Source organism: Mesoplodon mirus, assembly GCF_964341445.2.
Source record: "Mesoplodon mirus genome assembly, contig: HAP1_SCAFFOLD_518, whole genome shotgun sequence".
NCBI lineage: Eukaryota > Metazoa > Chordata > Mammalia > Artiodactyla > Ziphiidae > Mesoplodon > Mesoplodon mirus.
This window is the reverse complement of record NW_028295480.1, coordinates 318,347-331,662: the sequence shown is the minus strand read 5'-3', so window position 1 is coordinate 331,662 and position 13,316 is coordinate 318,347. Positions and strand designations below refer to the sequence as shown.

General features: G+C 38.8%; 1 protein-coding gene and 1 long non-coding RNA gene across 3 annotated transcripts in view; both read right to left on the bottom strand.

Moving 5' to 3' along the window:
* Positions 1 to 13,316, bottom strand: part of LOC309797418 (uncharacterized protein) — a 262,284-nt gene that overhangs the window by 74,657 nt on the left and 174,311 nt on the right. The window lies entirely within an intron of this gene.
* LOC309797415 lies at positions 9,216 to 12,984 on the bottom strand. Its single transcript, XR_014292643.1, has 3 exons — positions 12,934 to 12,984; positions 11,545 to 11,648; positions 9,216 to 9,514 (listed from the first exon to the last, which is right to left on the bottom strand). It is a non-coding gene; the product is annotated as an uncharacterized lncRNA (long non-coding RNA).

Genomic DNA, 13,316 nt, shown 5'->3' with positions numbered 1-13,316 from the left:
CATGTGCCACACTACTGAGCCTGTGCTCTAGAGCCCGCAAGCCACAACTACTGAAGCCTGTGCACCTAGAGCCCATGCTCCGCAACGAGAAGACACCGAAATGAAAAGCCCATGCACCACAATGAAGAATAGCCCCCACTTGCCGCAACTAGAGAAAGCCCGCATGCAGCAACAAAGTCCCAACGCAGCCAAAAAATAAAATAATATAAAAATAAGGTAAAAAAAAAAAAGGTCCCATCGTGTGTTGTTCCAGAAGCACATACCTGGTAGCTAAACCTCATTCACTTTCACTTAGAGGTCATTATGAGAAACTGGAACCTTTCCTGTGAAGGTTTCAGCACAGTAAGCTTTAGACAGTAAGTGTAATGCAGGGCCCTCACCATGACAGTGGGTAGATATCACACACATCCATTTGGTTTCCTGATAGGTAACTCCCAACACTGTATTTTTCCATCTATTCGAATTTCCATTTCTAAATGAATGGCCTCTGGGAATGATAACACTGATGTTTCTCCAGCACTTACATCAAAGTCAAGAGAAAGTTTAAGGCTGCTAAGTAGTTTATATTCTTCACCTCCCTCTACCTATGTATTCATCTCACCAGCAGCAGAATTCTTCATTTATTTTCCAGACTAGATGGCTGAATTTTGGTCAGTAATACTCCTTTTGGTCAAAAACAGTCTGTGCCTGCATCTTTTTGAAAATAAGATGACTGTTCCTCTCACCAAAGCATGCTGAAATTTCTCAGAATTCAGACATTTAACTATAAGAAAAAAAATAAGGCATACATACTACAAAACATTGTATTAATAAAGTCCAAGATTGTTAAATAAATATATAATAAGTAATGTGTTTAATGTGTAGCATGTTTCTCCTCCAGTAGAGATGATCAGCATTATTCACATCATTATTCGATTTTTGAATGAGCACCTTATTGCAATGCATTCCTCTTTAGGTTCAATGCAGGACTTATCAACTTTCTTCCAGCCCTAAAATACATGATGCAATCCTATAAATTGAAACTGCATTATTCCCAAACAATAGTGGGCATGAGACAATATCAAAAATCTTGCATATTTTTAAAATTTAAATGTGTTCCCACAACAACCCTTAGGTATCAATTCTCATGACACCTCCATTGAATTTGATAAGGTGTCTATTTTATTCCCAGGCAGATTCAGCATAATACAAAACTATTATTTTTTCAATATGAGAAATATTCTATCACATTAATACATGATTATATAAGGCTGGAAAATAAGAAGGTGATTAAAGTAAGCTTCTCAACAAGAATAGTATTTCAATCTGGCCCATCTTATTAACCACAAGTTTTATTTGTCTACTGTTTGGCTGATTAATTCGATTCAACAAGCATTTACTCTTTTTCTTAAAATAAAGTCCAATATTCTCGACTGTTTATTCTATTTTATTTTATTTATTTATTGGCTGCGTTGGGTCTTCATTGTTGCACATGGGCTTTCTCTAGTGGTGGCGAGCGGAGGCTACTCTTCATTGCGGTGTGCAGGCTTCTCATTGTGGTGGCTTCTCGTTGCAGAGCAGGGGCTCTATGCATGTGGGCTTCAGTAGTTGCAGCACGTGGGCCCTAGAGAGCATGGGTTTCAGTAGTTGTGGCATGTGGGTTCAGTAGTTGTGGTGCAGGGTCTCTAAGGTGTGTGAGCTTCAGTAATTGTGACTCACGGGCTGTAGAGCGCAGGCTCAGTAGTGTGGCACCCAGGCTTAGCTGCTTCGCGGCACGTGGGATCTTCCCAGACCAGGGTTCGAACCCGTGTCCCTGCACTGGCAGGTGGATTCTTAACCACAGCACCACCAGGGAAGTCCCAAGCATTTATTCTTAATAAATGAGTTTGTGCTGGGGAATCAAACTTAAATAAGACATGTACTTGGTCCAGTTAAACTAAATATATTAGCACTTTGCCAATTTTCTAAGAGGAAAATACAAGTCCAATATGAGGTTATTTTAATAAACAATTAAATCAATAGTATAGCTAGGGAGTGTTTTCATTTATTACTCTCCATTTTATCTTTATAAAGAGGTATGCTACCTAGTCGTTCAACAAACTCACAAATGGGAATGCAGCAATTTTTAATAAGTAGGAGAAATAATGTAGGCCAGCCATTCTTCCTCTCTGAATGGTGGACTCTAAATGAATCTAAAGCATCATCAAAAAAAATAAAATAAATCGAAAAAATGAAGCATCATCATAATAACCATCATCTGGGTAAATTATGCTGTCGAAATAATATGTTAATGAACTTCCTCTTCCTAATAATAAGGAATGTTACCTGATGCGGAGACAGAATTTGGGGAAGAGCAATAATACAACATGATCAACAGATTACATTTTAGCAAACAAGGACACTCATTTGTTTACATATTTTACACTGCTGTTGTCTAGACAGAGGAGGCACCTGAAGGTATATTTTACTAGTGTGGGTCACATAGGAGTCTTCTAAGGAACTGGTTTAAAAACATTGTTCCAAAACTAGTAAAAATAAAAAAAAGTTATTTCCACTGTCGATTGGAACCTGTAAGTAATCTATAGGTAAATGTAACCTAAAAAAAATTAGGGCAGCCTTAATGGCAGTTCTTTATATAAGAAAGAAACAGATACTTGCTGAAAGCTTTTACAGTATCACTAGCTTGCATCCACTAATAAAAACAGCCTACACTTATGTTTACATCTTTATTGGAGTATAATTGCTTTACAATTTGGTGTTAGTTTCTGCTTTATAACAAAGTGAATCAGTTATACATATACATATGTTCCCAACTCTCTTCCCTCTTGTGTCTCCCTCCCTCCCACCGTCCCTATCCCACCCCTCTAGGTGGTCACAAAGCACCGAGCTGATCTCCCTGTGCTATGCGGCTGCTTCCCACTAGCTATCTATTTTACGTTTGGTAATGTATATATGTCCATGCCACTCTCTCACCTTGACACAGCTTACCCTTCCCCCTCCCCATATCCTCAAGTCCATTCTTTAGTAGGTCTGTGTCTTTATCCCTGTCTTACCCCTATGTTCTTCATGACATTTTTTCCCTTAAATTCCATATATATGTGTCAGCATACAGTATTTGTCTTTCTCTTTCTGACTTACTTCACTCCGTATGACAGACTCTAGGTCCATCCACCTCATTACAAATAGCTCAGTTTCGTTTCTTTTTATGGCTGAGTAATATTCCATTGTAAATATGTGCCACATCTTCTTTATCCATTCATCCGATGATGGACACTTAGGTTGTTTCCAGCTCCGGGCTATTGTAAATAGAGCTGCAGTGAACATTTTGGTACATGACTCTTTTTGAATTATGGTTTTCTCAGGGTATATGCCCAGTAGTGGGATTGCTGGGTCATATGGCAGTTCTATTTGTAGTTTTTTAAGGAACCTCCCGTACTGTTCTCCACAGTGGCTGTACCAATTCACATTCCCACCAGCAGTGCAAGAGTGTTCCCTTTTCTCCACACCCTCTCCAGCATTTATTGTTTCTAGATTTCTTGATGATGGCCATTCTGACTGGTGTGAGATGATATCTCATTGTAGTTTTCATTTGCATTTCTCTAATGATTAGTGATGTTGAGCATTCTTTCATGTGTTTGTTGGCAGTCCGTATATCTTCTGTGGAGAAATGTCTATTTAGGTCTTCTGCCCATTTTTGGATTGGGTTGTTTGTTTCTTTGATATTGAGCTGCATGAGCTGCTTCTAAATTTGGGAGATGAATCCTTTGTCAGTTGCTTCATTTGCAAAGATTTTCTCCCATTCTGAGGGTTGTCTTTTGGTCTTATTTATGGTTTCCTTTGCTGTGCAAAAGCTTTGAAGTTTCATTAGGTCCCATTTGTTTATTTTTGTTTTGATTTCCATTTCTCTAGGAGGTGGGTCAAAAAGGATCTTGCTGTGATTTATGTCAGAGAGTGTTCTGCCTATGTCTTCCTCTAAGAGTTTGATAGTTTCTGGCCTTACATTTAGATCTTTAATCCATTTTGAGCTTATTTTTGTGTATGGTGTTAGGGAGTGATCTAATCTCATACTTTTACATGCATGTACCTGTCCAGTTTTCCCAGCACCACTTATTGAAAAGACTGTCCTTTCTCCACTGTACATTCCTACCCCCTTTATCAAAGATAAGGTGACCATATGTGTGTTGGTTTATCTCTGGGCTTTCTATTCTGTTCCATCTATCTATCTTTCTGTTTTTGTGCCAGTACAATACTGTCTTGATTACTGTAGCTTTGTAGTATAGTCTAAAGTCAGGGAGCCTGATTCCTCCAGCTCCGTTTTTCTTCTCAAGATTGATTTGGCTATTAGGTGTCTTTTGTGTTTCCATACAAATTGTGAAAATTTTTGTTCTAGTTCTGTGAAAAATGCCAGTGGTAGTTTGATAGGGATTGCACTGAATCTGTAGATTGCTTTGGGTAGTAGAGTCATTTTCACAGTGTTGATTCTTCCAATCCAAGAACATGGTATATCTCTCCATCTATTTGTATCACCTTTAATTTTTGACTCTTAATGCACATTTGGTTTGTTTTCAGTTTGTGCTAATGCAAATCATGGACAGGAATCCTGCTGTACCGGTTATTCTGGTGCATTTACACAGGGCAGGGGTGAGGGCTGCTGGCTCACAGGCTATTTATATACCTTCAGTTGATGGAGAGTGCTAAATGCTTTCCAAAGTAGTTGTGTCGATTTATACTCCAGTGTAAGCAGGGTAGAAGATTCCCATAGTACTCCAGGTCTACAATACCTGATACTACCAGACTTCTTATTTATGTATTTGTCCATCTCATCGGCATGTAGTTTCCTTGGTTTTGACTCACTTTTCACTTATTACTTAATGAAGTCGTACACTTTTCTGTGTTTACTGGCTGTATGGATTTCCTTTTTTATGAGGTTTACGTCAAATATTGTTATTTTTTATTATTTTATTATTATTATTTACTTTTGGCTGTATTGGGTCTTCGTTGCTGCGTGCAGGTTTTCTCTAGTTGCGGCGAGTGGGGGCTACTCTTCATTGCAGTGGCTTCTCTTGTTATGAAGCACAGGATCTAGGCGTGCAGGCTTCAGTAGTTGTGGCACGTGGACTCAGTAGTTGTGGTCGCAGGCTCTAGAGCACAGGCTCTGTAGTTGTGGCACACGGGCTTCGCTGCTCCGCGGCATGTGGGATCTTCCCGGACCAGGGCTTGAACCCGTGTCCCCTGCCTTGGCAAGCAGTTTCTTAACCACTGCACCATCAGGGAGGTCCAACTATTGTTATTTTGAATTCTTCTCCATTTCCAAGTAATACTCTTCCATGATTATTTTCTCACTAAATTGGAGGCATTATCTGTTCACTTTCTCACTTACTAATAAGTAAGGGTTTAGTTCCTTTACACTCTTTCCTATGTCCACACTGCTCAGTAAAGTTATGTCATCATGAGTTATTCCACTGCTCATGATCTCTTTGACTTGTAGTGATATACTTAAAAACCTACATTGTTGATCAACTAGAAACTCTCTCAACGTCACGCTTTGTAAAATGAGGACATTCATACCATCTTCTCTTTTTTCTACCTCCTGTCTACCTTCCAAACCTAGCTTTTACGTTGTCAAAGTTGAAATTTATATTCTGTTCTATGTGCAGTTAAGTCTTCTGTTATTTGAGAGTCAGTGCGGAGTAAGGTTTAAGAGAATAGGCAGACAGCCTAAACTCAAAGCCTCGATCCAACCTTAAATTACGTACAGCCTGGGCAAGCTCCTGCCCTGTCTTAGCTTCCTGTTCTCAAAAGTGGGAATGATATTAGCACCAACCTCATAAGGCTATTCAGAGGATTAAATGAGTTAATATATGCAAAAGCACTTAGAGTCTAATACATACTAAGTACATACTAGTACACAATACATTTCAGTCCATACCAAGTTAATACTAATACATACTAAGTATAGTTTACGTTAGTTATTTGTGATTACGTGCAAGTTGACAATAAAAGCTGCAAACCAAGACAGCATTGCCATTATTACAATGAAATTAATATTGCCCACCCCAGATGTACTGTGTCTCTGTGTATAGACTACACCTCGTTCCATACCGTGCCAGTGTCACTGCCCTTGTGCAGGGTGACCACATACCCCAAGCCACCTTGGGCTGTTCCAGTTTATACCTGTTGTCCTGATGTTACAGCATTAGAGCACCTCCTTACACTATTGAAGTGTAAGGAGTTTGGACAAGTTCTGGTTTGGAAAACAAACTAGATAGGTGGTCATTACCCCTGTGTGTCACTGAGAAGGGGGACATCTATAGTGTCAAGTTTAAGTGGATTCTTCCCTTCCTCACCAATAGTAGGTTAAAAATCAACCATAGTTTAGTTGGCTTCAGGTTTATGTCCGTATAGCCCTTTCTCCTCTGGAGTTCAAGTTCCTTCTCCTCTTCCTCTCCCTCCTCCCTTCCAACAGTGCCTAACACCTAGTAAGTACAATATGCCTCAAGGTGCTTCTAAGCTCTCAATCACACAATCAATAGAAGCCTCTCCACTCTAGACTAGATGCAATCTGCACTGAATCCCCTATTACCTTCCTTCTTGGTTTATTGCCTCATTTTGCTGGATTATTTCTATAAATAGCTTAAGGTGTAGCACAGGAGGTCAATTTTTCAAATTTCTTTGTGTACAGAATATCTTCTTCAGCCTCCACTTATGACTGATAGTTTGGCTGGATACAAACCCCTAGGGTGAAAATTATGTGCCTGAAAAACTTTGGAGGTATCTTTCTAATGCCTTCCAGGATCCATGGCGCTGATGACAAGTATGATGAAGTCAGATTTAAAATTTTTTTTTTAGGTGACCAGTATTTTTCTCTCTGGAATGGATGTATCCTCTCAGTATTTTATTCTATTTTATTTTTTCAGTATTTTAAAGTTTCACAATGAAGGGTGCCTAGTTATGAGTCTATTCTTGCTCGTCTTGCATAACTATTCTCAATCTGAGGCCTGATGTCTACTTTCAGCTATGGGGAATTTTGTTGCCCTTTGACAGCTTCCCTCCATTTTTTTTCTGGGTCTGGAGTTTCTAATAGTAACATGTGAGATCTCCCAGATGCAGCCTCTCTAACATATTTCTATCACATTTTCCATTGTGTCTTTCTTTTTTATATACTGAGAAATTTTTTAAATTCCTACTGAATTTATTTCAGCAACCATATTTTCATTTCCAGGAGACCTCTCTTGCTTTCCGACCATTCTCTTTTTAATTAACACCCTAGTCTTATTTTATAGTTGCTAGCTCTTTTTAAACCTCTCTCAGGATATTAATTAAGGTTTTTCCTTAAATTATTTTGTTCCCTAAATTGTCCCTGGTCCTACTAGGATATGTTTTCACTCTTTTTCCCCCCTCTCATGTTGTAAGCTTTACTCAGCTATCAGGCAAATGACAGTTTTCTATTTAACAATGAGTGCAGAAAGCTCCCTAAAGTCAACGACTGACGGGCTTCTTATGCAGGAAGAAGCGGGCAGTAACTGTAACAGGATCTCCCCCAAACACAATTTTCTCGGGTGTAAAAATTCACACTAGCTGCCCTAGCTCTCGCCAGTTTCACTGTTTTCAAAATGAAATCATCTCATTTCTGGAGTGTGAGGGCAAGGCTGGGAGTCCACTCCTCCAAACACAACCCTTCAATGAGCTCCCTTATTTCAGTCACACTTTTAACTAACTCCACCCTCTCTCCTACATGCGCATCAAAGCACGGAGCTACTTCTGCAGGTGGGGTCAGAATCCTCCTCAGTTGCACGTGGTCCCTGTGCATATTCTAGGTGATGCTTTTCCTCTGTTCTACTGCTTCGGTTTCACACTCTTCCACCTGTCTTCTGTCTTTCCAAACTATGTTGAAATCTCTTGATTGTTGTGGGCTTATATAGTGAAACACTTTGATACCATCATTTTAGTGTCTTGTCAAAATCTAGAAGAGCTAAAAGGGATCTCATGCATTCTGAATCTGCTATTCTGTGGTCCCAGTGTTTAAACTTCTTGGTCTTCCCCAGTGTCTATCATTGCTTTTAGAAATACAATCTCCTGGTCTACTTGTGAAGGAAATGAATACACCACATCTAAAATGACAAGGAATGCGGGTTAGATGCACTAGGGTCTTGTCGTACTCTGCCATTTACTAATAAACCACTTACGTGTTACAAATTGTAGGTGCTCATTTATAAAACGAAAGGGGGTAACTCTACATGAACTAAAGATTTCTCCTACTCTAACTCATAATTTTCTAATTTCTTTTCTTAAAATTTCTCTATATTATCATTAATTTTCATTAAAAAAATAAAAATCGGGCTTCCCTGGTGGCACAGTGGTTGAGAGTCCGCCTGCTGATGCAGGGGACACGGGTTCGTGCCCCAGTCCGGGAGGATCCCACATGCGGTGGAGCGGCTGGGCCCGTGAGCCATGTCTGCTGAGCCTCCGTGTCCGGAGTCTGTGCTCCACAACGGGAGAGGCCACAACAATGAGAGGCCCACGTACCGCAAAAAAAATTAATAAAATAAAAAAATTAAAATCTAACTTTCTCTTTTGAAAATCAAAGAATAATTCCCATAGTCCTACAATAATGGGATAATTAGTTCTGAAACCTGTCAAGTTTCATGTTTCATATGAAAAGACAATCACATTAAATAATTTTTAATTTAAATAATTAAATTTAAATAATTTTTAAAAATTAAACATGGACTTTGTAGCACAAAGACAAGGTCCCCCCCAAATGGTGTTCCTTTATTTACTAGAAGTGTTCAGCTCTGCATTGAAGTTGAAATAAAATAAATATATTATTTTTGAGGTGCAAAAATTTCTTATGAAAATCAATTTTTCTTTTCTGTCCATACAAACAAAAGTATGCAATGACATTAGAGGTCAGGTTTATTTGGTAATAGAATGTAGCTTCTTGATATTTTTGATTTTAGGAAAGGAGAATATCAACATCGAAATGTTTTTCAACTTTACTTTTATTTAAAATGAGGCCATATTTTCCTCTTATAAAAAGAGATTTCAACTAGAACTGTCAATTTCCTCATCTTTAAACAAGATCACTGAATCAGCTGACTGTATTCATTCAGAACTCAATTTCCTTATCTTATGATCACTAAGGTTCTCCCTACATCTAATATACTAAGGTTCTAAGGAAAGGAAAATATATTACTAATGACTTGTTTTGATTTTTATTTCTTAAGAGTTCAAATGTCCACCATTCACCTTGGTCTAAGCTTAAGGAACCATTCAAGGGGATACAATGCAGATGGGAGGAGAAAACAGAACCCTCACACAAGCTGTGCCGTGTTGCAATCAGGCTTTCATTTGAAAAACAGTCTTCTCTATAGCTTTAAAGTGATAACTTTGTACCTGCACTGCTTCTTGTTTCCAACGGATTTTCTCTGGCTCTTCGTGAACACGTTCTGAGGAATCATCAGCCTCTTCCACTTCTGAGGAGGAAGGACTCTCTACTGTCACAGTCACAGGAAATTCTGATGGACCTGAGTGTCTGAGGAAGAAGATAAGAGATCACAGAGTTGTTACACTAAAGTGCAAAGAAAGAAGACAAGATTGTATAAAAGATAACACAAGCCAGATACCAAGTATCCAAATATTAGAGGACATTTAACAAAAGTGATCTGAGGTATCATTCTTTATAAATGTCTCTCACTGCTCCTTAGTCTAAAACAGGCAATGACTAAGTAAAATTACAGGAACTTATTTTTGCTATGTTACTGTACAGACCTCTGTTGTACGTGCTTAGGATTAGTAATGGGAATTGTCCATATTATTTTATTAAGTTTCTTTCACAGAAGCCAAGTGAAGACCCAAGGTAAACATTTTTTCTCAGATCAACTTTATACTGCAAATGAAAAATTTATTCTTCACCATCAGACAAAAACAGTCTGGAAGGAAATGTAGTTTTTCAGAGGAAAATACATCAGTAAAGGGACTGATGAATAATCAGAAAGTCAACATATCTAAGCTGTGAATAACAGACATTAGAATTTTAAAAAATAAATCACATACACATACACAACTAAAACTGACCCATCAAAAATTTCATCTTCTCACCACCCTCAAGCCAAAACTAGGGCAACAGTAATACAATTCTCCCAGCAAGCTTCACTGCCAATGCAAAGTTGTTCAATAGGACATTTCCAAACATTTAAAACCTGACCTGGCCACAACTCCATAAAAGTCTACAGATCATAAAGAAGTGTGCTGGGATTATATAACCGCGCAGAAGACAAGTCACTAGGACATCCTTTTGACAACAGGCAGCAAACCCTGCAGCAGAGGAAAACCCTAACAGGAGAACGAGGTGCACAGCCCTCTCTCCGGGAACGCAAGGCCAGTACTGACTCCCAAGACACTCTTCTCTCAACCTCAGCAGTGGTGCCTTTCACAGAGCAACTACGCAGTCTCCCAAGACCACTGGGAAGGAGAATCTGATACTGACAGTATTAGCTTGCCATGAGGCCATAAGCGAGGGAATGTGTGTGGCCTTGGTGAGAGAGCAGAGGTTTGGGAGATGTTGCTTTATATTGGCTTTCAGATCAGGAATTTGTACATATAGCCCGCAAACAACGTTTCTTGAAAACGTGAACATTCTTGAGTATGACAGCTCCGTGGGAGGGGTCAGAAATGGCAGTCAAGTTCATTTCACTGGGTAACAGCTGATTTGCGGACTGGAAAACAGGCTTCCTTGTTTACAGACATAGCCACAAGGCTGCCCGTTGTGTGCCAAATCCACACAACTACACAGTTGCATTGAGAGAGCGACCAAACATGTTTTACATGGATTTATTTCAGAGAGGGAAATGCTTCTTGTAAGGCTCTGTCAGTTTAAAAAGCAAGAAGAATGACCATCCACCTTTCCCAATTCAAGCCCTATATATCAAAAATATGATAGCTACACACCAGCAACTGATTACATACATCACGAGCTTTGATGAATGGAAAGCCCCTAAAAAGATATCAACAAAACGAAGTTAGATCTTCATGTAAATACATCACCAGTTAAACCCACTTAATACAACTATTTAGTAGTATGAACAGTATCCATACAGAATTGTGTATAAAAATAAATAAGCTCAAAAGAAGGACCTGGAAGGCTCTGCTATGGAAAAAACTGAACAGCATTAAGCCGACTGGCTTGGTAATAACTCTCTGAACTGCTGAGAGGCCCCTTCACAGTTTCTATGTTCAGGATGGTTGAGATTTCAGTCTCACTTCTTTAAATGGTGATATTAATCGTTCTCTAATTTACCACTCTGTGTAATGAGGATGGACCTGAGATTAAGTGCCTCAAGAAGACAGGAAACCACAGAGTTGTTAAACTCAAGTGCAAACACTGGGGATTCAACACTATAGATTATGCAACAGCAATTCACATCGCCATTTGGTCATATTCTTTCTACAAAACAAAAGCTGCACTCACATGTATGAAAAGACAAAAATTAACTGCCATCTGTATCAATATGTTAATGTGCTTCAATCACATATGTTTTCATGAAAGTTTAAACATAAAACCACCTTTAAGATCTTGACCATGTGATCTGTTCCCTGCCATGTCAGATTATACCCCGTGAAGTTTACTGTCTTAACAGTGATAGAGTTCTTTATACCTTGACAAGTAACTAAAAGGAAAACACACACACAATAAGATGAAGAGCCTATACATTTGTCAATCTTGACTTATTTGCTTTTCTTGAGTCACTTGGAGGTTTATAGCCACATTCTTAAAATCATTAACTACAATCTTCCCAAACAGGTAACTGATGAACTGATGCATCCTAAAACTCATCAGTAACAAAGTGTTATTCCAGTTTACAGCAACACTTTAATTCTATTTAGGTATGAAAACTGAATACACTGAATACTGCAACCTTTATTCCCAACCACTCAGTAAAGTACTACATACTTTTGAGACAAAGGAAAAAAAAGAAAAACGTAAAAAGCATAAGACTCCTCCGATTTTCATTTCCAAAGATACATGCCAATCTTGATGATCAATCAGCGATTTAAATGTCAACTATAAACCCAGTATTTTATTAGCTGCTATGCAGTGTACTAGAGCAATAGAAGAGAGAGGACCTCAAACCCTGTGTTCCCTCAAATCGAAAGGCAGGCTTCCTGACCCCTCCAGACCACTACTGGACACAGGGAAGGCACACTAATCTTTCAGGACCCTAATCAAGAGTCACCTGCTTTGTGATTACTTCCATGACACACCCTCACCAACACCACTGAGTTTTGCTGCTCCTACGGGACGTTACATATATTTCCTATTTTAACACATACCACAGTGCATCATAATTATGATTGCAGATAGATGTTCTAACAATTGAAAGAGAATGATGACTTTTTTGCTCTTACATCTTGCTATTTCCCTTTCCATAATATTTCTTGAAGAGAAACCATAAAAATATAAACAAACAGAGAAAACAGAAAATATACAAAACATGTGGTTTGTGGCTTAACACAAACTTAAGTAAGATTAATTCTGACAGTATCCAGCATGACAAACTTCCATGGTACAAATGAGAATGGACCAAGGTTTGAGCAGGTACAGGAGACAATCCAGGCCTGAACAACACCAACAAAAGGTAGACAGTCATGGTGTGTAGGAAATCACGAGACCAGTCTGATGGGAAGAGACTTAAACAAGACTGAAACTCACTTTCTAAACCTCCATCCCCAGATGGACAATTCACAAGACACAGGTGCACCAAAGAAGCCAATTATTCAATCCCTTTAACGTGGAGGAACAGTTTAAACTTTTATTGGTTAAGTTCGCCCCAAAAGCAACTATCAAATGTTGGCAGGACACAATGAAGGCTTACCTTTGTTAACACAGTTAAGTCTCTCTCTCACAACTAGCCCACTTCGCTCCACGTTCCTTAGCACACCCGACGCACTTACACAGCATTTATGAGCTTTACACAACTGGAAGGTCACATCTTTATTTCTTATCTCAGGAACACGACTTCTGTAAACTTTATTTCTGTCACAACCTAAAGCAAAATTGTTGTAAAATGAGTGATTTAAACCATACGTTTTATCATCATTAAAAAGTATCTAAATAAAAACAAAAGCATCTGCTCTGTGCTAAGGATTAGGAACGACTCCTGCCCTTAAAGCCTTCATTAAGGAGGAAGATGTATAAACTCAAATTTCAATCACATGAGACAAATAAACGTAACCTTTATGCACAGAGGTTCCCATGGAGGCAAAAAGTTATATCTACGTGACGGCTTCATGATAACCCTGAGGTACAGTCTAGAAAGATGAGGCTACGCAGAGCT